The 15,000-nt window shown below is 40.5% G+C and overlaps 1 long non-coding RNA gene across 1 annotated transcript in view; it reads left to right on the forward strand.

The window, feature by feature from the left end:
- The window catches only part of LOC122798857, a 272,374-nt gene that overhangs the window by 101 nt on the left and 257,273 nt on the right, over positions 1-15,000 (forward strand). Inside the window, exon 1 of the long non-coding RNA XR_006364314.1 lies at positions 1-177. This exon is cut by the window's left edge and continues 101 nt beyond it. This is a non-coding gene — a long non-coding RNA (uncharacterized LOC122798857). The remainder of the gene's footprint in view (positions 178-15,000) is intronic.

Raw genomic sequence — 15,000 nt, forward strand, 5'->3', positions numbered from 1 at the left:
CTTTTGCTGAAGTGGTTTGAAAAAGAAAATATGTACCATCGACATCATCATCTTTTTGTTCTTTTCTTGTGATGGACATTAGTAGGGCACGGGGTACATACACTGTGGCGTTTAGGTGGCTCAGCCGTTTCGAATTTGGATGTAGGTAGTGGAGTGGCGCTTGTTTTCTTTCGAAGTGTAAGTTAAATAGTACTACTGTATGTGTGACATGGTTCAGGGTGGGGCTTTTTAATACTTGGAAGTGTGAACGCGTGGTTTGTGCAGAAATGTTGAAGATAGTACCTGACCATCATTCTGTTTGTAAGTTCTAACTATTCGCCCCCTTTGCCCTGTCTGTGCATGTAAGGCGAAGAAGGAAAATAGCCTTTTACTTCATGTGAAGCCAACGAAATGTTTTGGTTAACTTTTTTCCCAGAATACTTGTTTGCCATCATGTACGAAGTGATTGCGGAAAACGCACACTTGTGGTGTACCCCATTTTGAGGAACGTTCCACATTTGAACTTTAAAAATCTCATGTCCGTCACATTTTTGCATTTAAAGGGTCTGCTGATGTCTATGGCAAATAGTAGAATAGTGAATTGTATTAATTAAACAAAAGAACAGTATGCAAGTATAAATTAATTTTGACCAGCATGTGAAAGGCCGAAAGAAGTAGAAAGATGTGATCTTCTTAGTTGAAAGGTTAGTAATTGCATTTGTACCACATCTTGCCCATCATTTGTTCTACACTCAGATGGAAGTGAGAGATGTTTAAAAGCTTTTATGCTGCGGTGGTGGTGCTGCGGTAGCGTTGTCGCCTCACAGTTAGATGTTGCCCGTTCGATTCTCGGTTAGAGCGTCTTCTGTGTGGCGACATGCATGAACGGGCGTTCCTTTGTTGAAGGTTGTGCGTTAGCCCCGGCAAGCCAGCACGTAAAACTCTACTGCCAATCATTAGCGGACCCGGACCGGAGTTCTGCTGTGGCGACCCCTAACCGGGAAAAGCCGAAAGATACAAACATTCCGTTGTAGAGTTAATGGAAATGTATTAATTTGTCCTTTCTAAACAATAAAAAAAAAAAAAAAAAAAACGAAACCTCAGTGTCTGGTATTATTGAGTGATTTTAATTCATAATTTGCCAAAAAGCAGAATCAGTGGTGTCTTTGGCGATTGTTTATATTAGGACACACCAGAGATGCACAGTAACAAGCACCACCCCCTTGTGTGATGTAGGCCGACCTTGTATTTTATTTTCGTTTAGTAAATTATTGAGAATTAAACTGCATAATGTCCATTGGGGCTTATGCCCCCACACCCCTAAATTACCAGAAGGCACTTAAAATTGTGTAAAGCAGGGGTTTGCAACAGGGCAGCAGTCCCGTTGCTGTATGTATTCACAGGTTCATTGTTAGTTAATAGGCTAATGGCAAAAATGCCTTTAAAAGCATAGCCAGTAATACCCAGGATATAACAATATTATATTTTAATTCCCCAGATATGGATTGGGGTAGTAGCAGGGCTTTGGGTATTGGAGCCCTGAGCCATTTTACAGATTGTCTCTGCCCATAAGGGACATGGGCAGTACCCCAGGAGTGAATTTACAGTTCCCCATCCATTTATCCAAATTCTTTTTGAATAGAGTGAGGAATGTGCTGTGTTTCACGAAGATGGGACGTTTATTCCATAGATGAGGTAGCCGTTGGGATATGAATCTGTCTCCTCAGCAAGTTCTGTTAAGAGTCACAAATAAGGTTCAGGTCCATGGAATACGTTACCCTTGTGTAACTTTTCTTGCCGATATGCAACATTTTCATCAGGGCTGGATCAGAGAATGCCTTGTAGGTCAGGCATAAGTCCTTTCTCAATAAATGACATGGGACTGAGTAAAGGGATAGGGCCTTTAGTAGGTGTGCATAAGGCACGTGTCTTATGCTTTGTATGTTTTTTAGTGAGAAATCTCTGGGGACATTCCAGTTGGTGTAAGTGCCCCATTAGGTACATGCAGAAGGGGAGCATTGTACTCTTATGGGCCTGATGAGGGCTGAGTACAATGGCACTGTGACATCTTTTGATCTTGATGCCATGCCTTTACCTATAAGTTGAGCTACACAGAAGGATTTCTTCACTATTGTAACTACCTGGTGGTCAAAGTTTTGGTTACTGTCTGTGTTCCTAGGTTCCTCACCACTGGGTCTATTTTTAGGGGTTTGCAATTGGTATTCTAATTTGCAGGGATATCTGATTTACAGGAGGGTATGATTATGCATTTTTTAGCATTTAGTTTAGACCACGGTTTTGGCACCAGTCATTTGTCACTTTTAGGCTTGTTGTAGGATGTCAACATCATTTAGGGATTTAATGGTTGCTCCCAACTTACAGTTGTCCGCGAACTTGGTGAGCCAGAGGTGCCCAGCATTGGCCTTCTCTTCAGAGAAGTATATACCAAACAGGAGGGGCCGTCCCGCAGTGCTGAGCACTGTGGGACACTGCTAGTAACAGGTTTCTTATTGGAAGTGGATTCATCTATCTGGACAACATGTGTCCTGTCAGTGAGCCAGTTGGCTATCCATCTGATGATGTAGGGATTTATGCCTATCTCTGTCAGTTTTTCGATGATCCCGAGTGGGGGATTGTGTCGAAAGCCTTGGCTAGGTCTAGATAAGCAGTTTTGCCCTCATCCATAACCCTGGTGACTTTTTCGAAGAAGTCCACCAGATTAAGCAGGCAATACATCCCTTTGACAAAGCCAAATTGGGTCTGCTCCAGTTTTTGTAGAGTTGTTTTGTCATTATTGATCAGGTCCATGATAATTCTCTCTATGGCCTTGCAGGTAAGACTGGTTAAGCTTGCGGGTTTGTAGCTCCTGGGTCAGTTGATGCCCCCCCCCCTTGTCCAGAGGGACAACTATTGCAGTCCTCCATTCCTCTGGGACAAAGCCTGTTTGGAGTATGTGTTTAAAGAGGATTTTTTAGTGGCTCTGATAAATTCTGTTTTAAGTTATTCAAGAAGCATCCTGGAATGTTGTTGGGAACCATGGAGGTTGTGTTTTTGACTTTAGTGAGCGCAGTAAGGACCTGTTCTGTCATAATGACTGCTAGGGGGTAGTTGCGGGTACTTCTTTGGGTGTGGTAGGAAGTGATGGGGAGACATTTGAACTCAACTTGTTGGCCAACAGGTTTGCTATAGTTTCAGGCTGGGTTTAAGTGTTGCCATTCAAGATTAACTTGGCACATTGCTTAGCATTTCCCCTGAGGTTGCAAGCATAATTGAAAAAGTCTTATGGTTATCTTTTGCCTGGGAGGCTATCTTTGCTTTATAGTTTGCTTTGGCAGATTTGACCAGTTCTCTAATTTGTTTAGACTGGTAAGTTTCTTTTTGCACCAGTTTGTCTGTTCCTTCTTGGCTTTGGAGAGGATTTTTTTTCTTTTGTTGAATAGCCTATTTATGCCAGGGGTCCACCAGGGTGGTTTATTTTTGCCAGTAATCATAGGTTTGAGTCGGATAGCTACTGCTTTCTCTATGCAGCTATGAATGTGGTCGTACAGTACTTTTGTGTGCAGCTGAGAGTAGGCCTCAGTGTCATCCAGGTTTGAAGGGGCTTGGAAGTTTAATAAGCTGTCACTTAGTTTGAGATAATTGACTTCAGCAAAGTTCTTAACAGGTTTGGAGCTTAATAGGGCTTCTGGGTTAGTTTTAATACTAAAAGAGATCATTTTTTGGTCAGATCTTACCAGGGAGGAGTTAATGCATGGGAGGGAGCAGCATACTTCCATGTTCGTGAGTACTATGTTTAAGATATTTGTACCTCTAGTTGGGGAGCTAACAAGTTGCTTCAGGGCATTTGCATTGATGAAGTCCAAAAACCTCTGAACAAGTGAATTATGGGTTGTATAAGTTTCCCAGTTAATGGAGGAGTACTTGAAGTCACTCATAAGTATAGTATTAGGCTGAATGTTAAGAGATTCCAGTAGGTTTAGGTAGGAGGTGTAGTTTTCCAGACTCATGTTAGGGGATCTGTAGCTAGCAGGGATGTGATTGGGGGGGATCGTACCCTATGATTAGTTGGACATGGAGTAGCTCAAGTGAGTCATGTTGTTGGACCAGTCTGTCACACGTCTCTTGTATTCAAATGAGACGCTGAGGGACTATGATGGGTTCACGTTGTTTATTGTACATAAACACATCAGGGTTTGTAACTGGGACATATATTTAAGCTAAATGACAGACTCATTACTTCAAACACACTCGCATGTGCATCTCCATTCATGCCTGCATTCACTGACTGACTATACAAAATGACATTTTCTTACACGTGCTCAGTAACGTATATGCATGTGCTGTCTAGCTACAGTGGTTGACTAGGTACAATACACACAATGATCTACATCCTCCCTCTTTGATTTGTTCGATATGCAGTAGGAGAATAAGATATTTTAACAAGCTAGATATCATATCAACATATAAGAACAAATATGTTAATAAAATCACAGCTCCAAAACACCACCAGATGAAATACAAACATTTTTTATACACATATACTCTTTAAATATGTTTTTTCTAAACACAATTAGATTTTATAAAATGAATGACAATAGGTGTAATTAGGGTAATATTTTTCTATGAGAACATCGTTGTACAGTTTTGTGTTATATATCAGTTTTGTGCTACATATTCAGAAGTACGTTACATACTGTTTCTATGTATCAACAGTTCTTTTAAGTGTTTTTATATCAACTCAGTGAAATTACTTCAATTAATTGTTAATTAATGGTCAGTTGGATTTATTAGCTGCTTGCTTGTGTATTTAAGGAATGTATCCCATGATCCATTAGATTCTGATGAAGTCCATAAGGAACGGACGAAAGCGCGCTCAATCTTTGGCTTATATGTAGTAATTACACGGAAGTTTGTATTTCATCTGGTGGTGTTTTGGAGCTGTGATTTTATTAATAAATTGTGTGACCAACTATCGAATGGTGGAATAATCTGTGACATTGGAGGAGAACCCTTTATTTGTACAGTTCAGCGGATTTTCTTTTCGTGAACATTTGTGTTTGGAGGTGGTTTGGAGGCTTTGGATATAAGAACAAATAGTCAAGTCCAAGTCACTGTGTATTTCAGATTGGGTGTGGAAATTCTACCCGATCTGGTCACATAAAAACTTTGACTGTATTTAGCAACAGGGACAGTCTGTGGGGATTAATTCTCAATTGGAATTTGGGGAATTACATCAGGATTACTTGAAGAAAGTACACTGTCTGGAATTTGAACAAGTGTAGAGTTGCTCTGAAAAATAGTCTCCATGGCACAGGCAATCTGCTGCATCACTGGTTTAGAGACTGGCAATAAGTGTCTTTGATTCCTTCTTAAATCCATTCCATCAGATTGTATGATGTAAAATCTTGGTTCTTCGCAAAGTTTTTTGACGATACCCACTGGGTCTTATCCTTTAGATGTTTGTATTCTCACAACTTCTTGTCGTAATGGTCTAAGATGTTTGATGCACTTATTGTAGCACATCTTTTGCGACTGATGTTTTCTGAAAAGTCGAGCCTTCTCCATTCTGTTGTTCTTTACATTTGGTACTAACAATTGTTTACTGATCAGTAAAGTTGTTCTCGTCTGTCTGGACATTAATCTCTGAGCTGGTGAACCAAGGAAATTATGTCAAGGAATATTTCTGAGATTAAGTAGGTTAAGAAAAACATTGATACCATCTCTCTTGGATTTCTCCAACAAATGTTTCGCACTTTGAACTGCACTGTGGATACTCAGGACTACTATTAACATGGACAAAGTCCCAAAACTTAGCAAAATTCTTGAACTGCTGACTTGTAAACTGTGCACCATTGTCAGATATGACTTTGTGCAGACTACCATGGACAGAAAAATGTCTCTTCAGTTTTGTATTGACAATGCTGGATGTTAAGTTAAGAAGAATTCTAATAAGAGTCTACTAACACTAAATAATGCTGACTCTTCCATTTGAAAATATCTGTAGCAACTGTTAACCATGGTAATTCAGAAATCTGGTTTAGCTGAAGTGGTTCTTTTTGTTGGTGCAATTTAGTACTGTTGCAGATTGGACATACTAGAGTTTCTTTCTCTATATCTTTTGATATAGAAGGCCAAAATATTATGCCTCTTGCCCTTCTTTTGGTTGAATCAGTACCTGGGTGACCATGTTGCAAAATTTTGATACATTCCTGTTGTAATGCTGAAGGAATTACTACTTTAGGACGTTTCATGATGATTCCATTTTCCATCATGTGCTCATCTCTGTAAGGAAAATACTTCTGTATGTCAAGTGGTAAACTAGTTTGATGTGCTGGCCATCCTTGACTGATAAAATATTTCAGCTTCTGGAGAATTGGGTTGAGTCTGTGTGATTTCTGAGTTCATCAAGACGTGATGAGGAAAAATGTTTGACTTCCATGACTTTTAAGCATGCTTGTTGTTATGCTGCTGTGTTGTTTGTGTGGGTGTTCTTGACAAAGCATCAGCAAGGTATAATTTGCCTTTTGTATAGACTATACTGAAATTGTACTTCTGCAGTTTCAACATCATGCATTGCAGGCATACTGGGGTGGTATATATATTGACTTTGTCAGAATTGTCACTAGAGGTTGGTGATCAGTCTCTCTTTGAATAGGTTTTCCGTAAATGTAATCACTGAACTTCGAACATGCGAACACTACTGCCGAAAGCTCTTTTTCAGTTTGTGCATACTGCATTTCTGTTTGGGTTAAAGTTCCGGATGCATAGGCTACTGGTATGCCTTCTTGAAGACATGCTGCACCAAGACCATACTTTGAAGCATCACACAAAAAGAGTTAGAGGTTTGTGAACATCATAATATTTCATTGTGGGTGGACTGGCAGTTTTCTGTTTCAGAGCATCAAATGCCTTTTGTGTTGCTCCAACCAGGACCATTTGACATTTTCGCATGTCAGCTCACATAACGGTGCTGAAAGCTTACTCAGGTCTGGGTTGAATTTTCCTAAATAGTTGACCATACCAAGAAAACGTAAAGATGCAACATTTTCTGGAACTGGCATCTCAGGAATTGTTTGCTTAGATGAATCTGGTTGTAAGCCAAAACTGGTAAACAAATGACCCACACAAGTAACTTCTTTCAGTTTTAATTTACACTTCTAAGGATTCAGTTAAGATTGACATCACGTGCATGGTCTAGAACTTTCCTGAGATTTATGTCATGTTCATCTTCACCATTGTCCCCTCCAGTAATGTCGTCTACTATGGTACCACATGGATAACCAGAAAAGAAATTTGTTCCATCGCATGTTGAAATAATTTGCTGGCAGAATTTATCCCAAATGGCATTCTCAAGAATCTGTGTCTACCAAGTGGTGTACTGAAAGTGGTTAACAGTGAAGATTTGTGGTCTAGCAAAATTTGCTAAAATAAACTTTTTGCATCTAAAAATGAGAAAACAGTGGCATTAGGCATGAGAGTGGCTACTTCTTCTACTGTGCACATCAGATGATGACGTTTAAGGCCTTTGTTTAAGTCTCTCAGATCAATATGTATTCGAATATCATCTGAGCTTTTCTTATGAGTTATGACCATGGAGGATACCCATTCAGTCGGTTCTTTTACTGGAGTGATTACACCTAAATTCAACATTTTGTCAAGTTCTGCTTTTACTTTGATCTGCATTGCTACCGAAACCTTCCTTACTGGTCTGACAACTGGGCTTATCTCATGGTTTAACTTCATGGAATGTGTGACTGGAAGTTTGCCAAGCTTGTCTTTGAAAATATCAGCATATTCACTAAAAATATTCTGTGTAAAACTGTCATCATTGTTGTTCAGACTTATATGGTGGACCTCTTTATTAAATGAAATCAGTCCCATTCTCAAACTGTCTTTGAGGCCTAACAATGACTGCACGTGTCATTTGACTAAGTAAAACTGCAAGTCATAGCATGTGAGAACTACTGCGCCATCAGTTTGAATGTATTCACCACCATAAGCAATTAGTTTTGCACACTTTGCTGAGTCAAGTTTCTCACCAGCTTTTACTTCGGCAAACATTTGTGCTGATATAACATTGCACTTGGATCCAGTGTCTAGTTTAAGCTCTGCAGGTTTCCCATTAATTTGAACATTACAACATATTTCACTCTTTGCTGCCAACTGATAATCTACTGTGTTAACTGTTTCATCAATCACTGAAACACCATCAACATAGAAAGTTTGCTTACAGCTCTCTATCTGATCTACTTGCTTCTTCGGGTGCTCTCTTTTATTAAAAGTATGCGCCAGAAATTATTCAATTTTTTACATTTATGACACTGCTGACCAAAAGCTATGCATTTCTCTCTCGTTTGGGTTCATGATTGCCTCCACAATTATGACAGTTAACAATAAGGTTGTTTGTTGTAGCCCTATTCAGTTTGCAGTTAGGGTTAGAAGCTGCCACACCCTTCCATTTATATTTCTGTTCCATCTTAGCTTTATGTTGTACACTATCAACATTCGCACTGGCAGACACTGCATGCACAGCTTTCATAATTTGTAAGCATATTCGTATACTTTTCTGTAAGTTCATATATTTGATAAATCTCAGTGGCTGTGCTCAACTTTAAATCACTGTTGCAAAACAAAATCTTTCTCACTGCATCATTATTAACACCACACACAAGCTTAATTTTATCAACTCATTTTGTAAATCACCAAATCTGCACAGTTTTGCTTTATTTCTTAAGTTGGTAATGTATGCTGCTATAGTTTCACCAGGCTTTTGATTTCTTGTGTAAAACATGTGCCTTTCCATTTTAATATTCATTTGAGGGTTGCACATCTCTAAATTTATGATGTAATGCTGTCCTATCATGCGTTCATTCTTAGCAGGTTGGGTTCAGAACCGATCCTCAGTTCTGACTCTGTCTTATACAAAAGCTCAAAGCACATGGCTAAAACCCTATCCCATCGTGCACTAGGAGAGCTCCCCAGATCTCATTTGCTGCTAAACAAGATCGGGTGCTCTTCATACTGGCTTTGGCTAAGTAGTTTTTTTCTGCTTTATGTTTGAAAATTGTTAGACTCGTTTTCAATCCAATTTATTCTAGTTAATTGTTACTAAATAAATTGTCTGTGTTCCGCGTTTTTCTGCTGTTGGCCATCGTTATTTCCATTAGGCCTTTCTTTCCCTATCCCGACATTAAATTTAGAAAAAGTCCGTTTTAGTTAGAGGGTTTTTCTCTCCTGCCAGTATAGGCTAGTTCATTTAAGTTAGAGAGCTGCCTTAGCCCATTTAAATTAGAGTTGTACTTGTCATTAAAAAAAAATAGAATTGTTTAAAAATTAGTAGTAGTAGTGGACTTTGTATACTTACATTTGTCTCTGGTTTTCCCTATAGTTGTTAGCTGTTTTTCTTGTTATTGTTGCTGTTAGTCATGGCTTCCAAAGATTCTAAGGAAACTAAACTCTCTATGTTTAACAAATGTGTAAAGTGCAGCCAAAAAATGGCCATAATTGATGGACATACCATTTGTGTCTACTGCCTCGGAGCGGTTCACCTTCAGGAGTCCTGTGCTGTTACTCCTTTAGTCACAGGGTGTTACTAGAGAGAAAGAAAAAGCTCATTCTGAGAGGCTTGTTGAAGACCCATTTTTCAGAAGCAATTGAAGAAGGTCAGGGTCCTTCAAAGTCCAGCCAGTCCCCTTCTTCAAAATTAGACAAGTCAGGGAAAAGGTCCTCTTCTTTGAGCGCTCAGTTGGAGCCATCGAAAAAGTTATCTAAAGTTTCTTCTTCGGACCCGAAGGCTGTCAGGCTTGAGAAGCCTTCTACCTCAGCTCCTTCTATGTTGGTGCCGTTGGAGTTTCATTTGCGGAGCTAGTCCCCTGAATTGGAACCGGTATCTCCCACTTTTAGGTCTCCTTTATTACAGTCTTCCAGATCTCCTGCTCCCTCCACTCGATCCTCCAGGAGGCTGTCTGATGATGATGTGGATCACATGGTGCAGAGGTTTTTGAGGACACTGGTGCTCACCAAAGTTTTGTTGGTTGGATCAACCCAGAGGGCTTCAGAACTGACTAAACCTACCCTGTCACCGTTGATTCTTCCTCCAGTCCGATCTCGGAACTTGGAGCCAGAATGTCCAAAACTGATCATAGTGAAACTGTTGGAGCCAAGACCTATCACAGGATCTTCAGGTCTGACTACTGCTCCAACGTCCTCGGTTCCATCTGAACTCAAGGAGTCTAGGAGCCGACGCTGTCCAGTCAGGTCTGGGGAGGACAGTCCGATCAGACAGTTGTCGGATCCGAACTTGCCTCTCAGGGCATCTGCTTGGGTGAGCTTGGCTCCTACCTCAGCCTCAGAGCTAACCCCCTTGGTCCTGGAGATTCCCTCTGATTTTTTAGAGCCGGGAATCTCCTCAGACCAGGGGCATGGGGCTTTTGAGGTAATTAGGAGAGTGCAGTCTCCACAGACAGGTCTTGGGTCGAGGCATTCTTCCCCCAAAGGTAGTGGTGTTTGTCTCGGTATCACTGCATCCACAGAGATGCAAAGACCCTAGGCCCCAGGATGCCCCATCTGACGACCCCCTCTCTTCCAAAACCTCTCCAGAATACCCTTCTGAAGAGGTCCCTTGGAAGAGACTTTGTAAGAGAAAGCATCTAGACTTCCCATACAGACCTTGATGATTCGGAAGGGTCGCCATGGTTGCCTCTGAGGATGTCTCCTTCGCAGACATCCTGGAAATACTAAAACAGAGATGCGTCTGGAAGCCCATCATCCCTTCTGAGGAGGAGTCTGTATACCTGAAGGCTTTTAGTTCTCACCCTTCCACCACTTGGGTGTCTCCACCCTTCAACAAGCTGATACAATTAGTTTGTCGAAATTGTGGGAGTCTCCAGACTCGGTGGAACCTGTTTCTCAGAGGCCAAACAGATTCATCACCTCACCCTCAGACAAGGAATTTCTTACCAAGGGAGTCCCAGTAGATGCTATGGAGGTGGCAGCAGCCTCAAAAAAGGAACTTTCAAAGCCGTCCTCTTCTGTCCATCCACCGAACAAAGTCTTGTATAATAGACAGATATGGAAAGTGCATCTTCTCTTCAGCAACTTTTGCGCTAAAATCGCTGAATTATCTGACTCACTTTACTAGACTTCAGAGAAATCTTCTGAAAGAGCTAGGAGATACCCTCCAAGGTTCAGTAGCTGAAGGGGTATCAGACAAGGTTTCTTCTCAGCTGTCCACTTTAACCTCAGTGGTCAACTCCTCCATGAGGCTAATTTCTTATACAGCGGATGGAGTGAGCAGGGCAGCGGGTTCAGGAATTTCCCTAAGGAGACATTCCCGGATGCGCTTGTGTGACTTTTTGGAACACTTTAAATCTTTTGTGAATATCCCTTTCAATGGCTTGTCTTTGTTTGGGGAAAAAGTCAAAGACACACTAACCAGGTGTGAACAAGAAGGAAAGACTGTCTCTGCCATTGGAGTCCGTTTTTCCCTACCTACCAGACCTTACCCAAAGGGTCAGAAAGGAGGAAAAATGTGGTTTTGAAAATCTCAGAAAGCTTTCCAGGACACACGTGGCAATTTTTCCCCTGGGGCAGAGGGGGAAATGCTAATGGAAGATGCCGACCATGCAGCAGAGGGGTTTTGCAAAACCAGGGTGACAGGAAATCCTTCCTTGGAAGTCATTTCAGCGCTCCTGAAAGGAGGCCCGTCTGTCCATCTCTGGAGGCAGTTGGGGGCCACTTATCTTTGTACCCAAAAGCCTGGCTAACCATAACAACAGACAAGTGGGTACAAAGTGTCTTATCCAGAGGTTATTCCACACCCTTTTCCTCCCCCGTCCCAAACACAAAAACATCTCAGATGTTCCACTCATTCAAAGGGATCAGGCAACTCTAGAAATACAAAAGTTGGTAGACAAGAGTCATCCAGGCAGTCCCTGCAGACCAAATAGGATCTGGAACTTGCTCAAGGTTCTTTTTAGTTCCAAAGAAAACAGGGGACTGGAGAACCACCCTCGATCTCAGCAAGTTAAACAAATCAGTGAGAAAGTCAAAGTTCCGGATGGTAACACTGCAGTCAGTGCTCCCTTTTTTGGGATGAGAAGATTGGATGTGCTCTGTAGATCTCCAGGATGCTTACTTCCATATAAAAATGGACAGGCGATCCAGGAGCAATTTGTGCTTTCGGCTGGGAGCCAGTCGCTACCAGTTCTGAGCTCTGCCCTTTGGCCTTACTACAGCCCCCAGAGTGTTTACCAACTGTATGGCAGTAGTAGGGGCTCACTTGAGACTCCTAGGATTCCCGTCTGTTCAGGTTCCTGATACTGTTAACCTGTTCATTTGTTTTTCACTCCCTCTCTATTATTAGCTTCTTCTCATTTCCACTATTTGGTGTCATGCATAACAGTGCCAGTGGTGCAACAGGTAGTAGACTCACCTTTGGTGCAGAAAGCTCTGGGTTCTAGTCGCACATCAGGTATATTAATTGATGACACTGCACAGCCGCATAAAGTGGTGCTGCACTCCTGTGTGTGCTGTTTTTGGGATGAGCCCCATGTGCTTGAGTTGGTAGCTCAGGGGGTGTAAAGGGTCCCATGGCACCAATGGAAAAGAGTAAAGGAAGTTTCCAATGCCCTGGCCCAGTTTCCCATAGCAGTGTAAATATTACTTTGGGTCTCACTCCTGAAAATAGACTCCTACCCTAGTGGTACTAACATGGTCAACAAAGGATAAATAAATAAAATAACCACTGCCTCGTCTCTACCCAGTTTTATCACATGTGCCTTTAGTTTTGCATTTCAATCCTGTTTCATTTGGTGTATGCGTGTGTGATAGACATGTATGTGTATCTATCTATCTGTAGCTATATCTATTTGTATATCAATCTGTAATATACAGAAACCTGTACGTGTAAATATGAGTATGCGTATGTATTTATATAAATATATATGTGTGTTTATTTTATGTATACACACACACGTGTGTATGTGTGTGTGTGTGTGTGTGTGTGTGTGTGTGTGTGTGTGTGTGTGTGTATATATATATATATATATATATATATATATATATATATATATATATACACACACACACAGACATACATGTATAAATGTATGGGAATGTTGTTTTCCATTTGTTAATTGAGGTAGAGCAGTTTTCAGGATCATCCCAAAGTGGAAAAATACAGAATTGAGGTTCAAGAGTATTATGCAGTAAAATCCAATATCAGTTGGAAAGCGTATAAATAATTCGGCAAGGTACAACATAATTGGTGTCAGTATCAGCTACATAAAGAGGATTTACATGTACACAAAATGTATTTTTTTATAAATGTATCAGTACTGTAATGAAGAAAAGGATACAGTATTGTAATGTGATGGATTGTGTTGAGTTTGTCAAGGTGAAGGGAAGGGGGACTGAAGGAGGGAAGTTGAGGTGATGTAGGGAAAGGGGGAAGGCAGGGCAAGGCAGAAGAGGAGGAGTGATTATGTAGCGAAGTGCACGCGTGTGTGTGTGTGTGTGTGTGTGTGTGTGTATTACATATGTTGAATATAAAATAAAATGTATGAGTGTGTGTATTTAAGATTCTGTACCCAAACACTGAAAAGTAATTTTACAGAATGGAAAAACAGTAAGAAAAAGAATGAGCACGCAAATCACCAAAAAAAAAAAAAAATAAAACACACACACACACACAGACACAAATAATCATAGAACTTTACATCATAAAAAGAAACATTTTATTTATTATTTTATTTTACGTTTGTTGACCAGGTTTGTCCGACTGAGCTGAATAGCCCTATTTCAGTGGAGGCCTGAGGAGAAAAGCTCCACTAATTATACAGTAGCCATTCACAGAAGCAATTAACAGCAAAAAAATCAGAATTTTTACAAAAATTTTAAAAAGAAGTAGTAAAATGTCATAAAAAATTTGACATAAGAAGTAGAAAAACATTAAAATCGTAGTATCAGTTGCAGCTAAGCATACATCAGAGGTAGAAGAGATAAATAAGAGATAGATAAATTGAATATTTATCTAAGGTGTTGACAGTTAAGGTTTAAAAAGGCAAGTAATAGACTAGATAAAGAAGGCTAGAGAGAGCTAGGGTTAAGAATAAGTGGAGGGCAGGTATTAGATTGTCTTTAGGATTGAAAAATTGTTTATGGAGGGTGAGTACAGTGGCAAGACCAGTATTGATTAAGTATTCTCTGGTAACTGCCTTGAATTGTTTAAGTTGCTTAAGGGTCCTGATTTCTAATGGGAGCGTAGTTCAGGCAATGGTAGGATGATAGCTATAGAGGTTGCAAGCAAATTTGGTCTTGGGTTTATAGATTTGTAGCAGGTCTTGGTTGGAGCTCCAGAGAGGTGTAGTGGGAGAATAATGAGAGAAGATAAGAGCAGGACAGTAGGAAGGCTGGAATAGTATACAGTGAATAATCTGCAGCTGAGGAGAAGCTAGTGGGGTAATTCTAGCCAGTTTAGGTGCTTTGTAAGTTTGATGAGCAGTGAATCTAGTTACCTTGTTGTAGGTAGATTCTAATTTGGCTGGGAGCGAGGAGTTGAGATTTGTGAGAATTTGAGAGCTATACATTAGACTGGGTAGGAGGTGAGCATGAGAGAGGGTTACTTTTGCTTCATTGGTGAGAAACTTCTTGTTTCGGTAAAGGAGCCCTAGTTTCTGATGAGTCTTCCTGATACAATTATTTACATGCAAGTCAAACTTAAGTTGATCATCGATAATGACACCTAAGAGTTTTGTGCTGGATTCCACCAAGGCAGGAGTGTTATTGAGAGACTGTATAGAGAAAGTGAATTTAAGGTGGTTAACGTTTTTTGGGAGAAAGAGTAATAGCTTATAGTTTTTTTAGGCTTAAGGATAAGCTCGTTATTGGAGAGCCAGATTTCAACTGAGTTAAAGGATGTCTGAGTAGCTGAGATGAGTTCAGAGGGAGAGTCAGCAATGGCGATGACTGTAGAGTCATCTGCATATTGTACCAGGGATGACTGAGGGCAAGAAGTATAGA

Source organism: Protopterus annectens, chromosome 3.part1 (assembly GCF_019279795.1).
Source record: "Protopterus annectens isolate FY-2018-M chromosome 3.part1, PAN1.0, whole genome shotgun sequence".
Classification (NCBI taxonomy): domain Eukaryota; kingdom Metazoa; phylum Chordata; order Ceratodontiformes; family Protopteridae; genus Protopterus; species Protopterus annectens.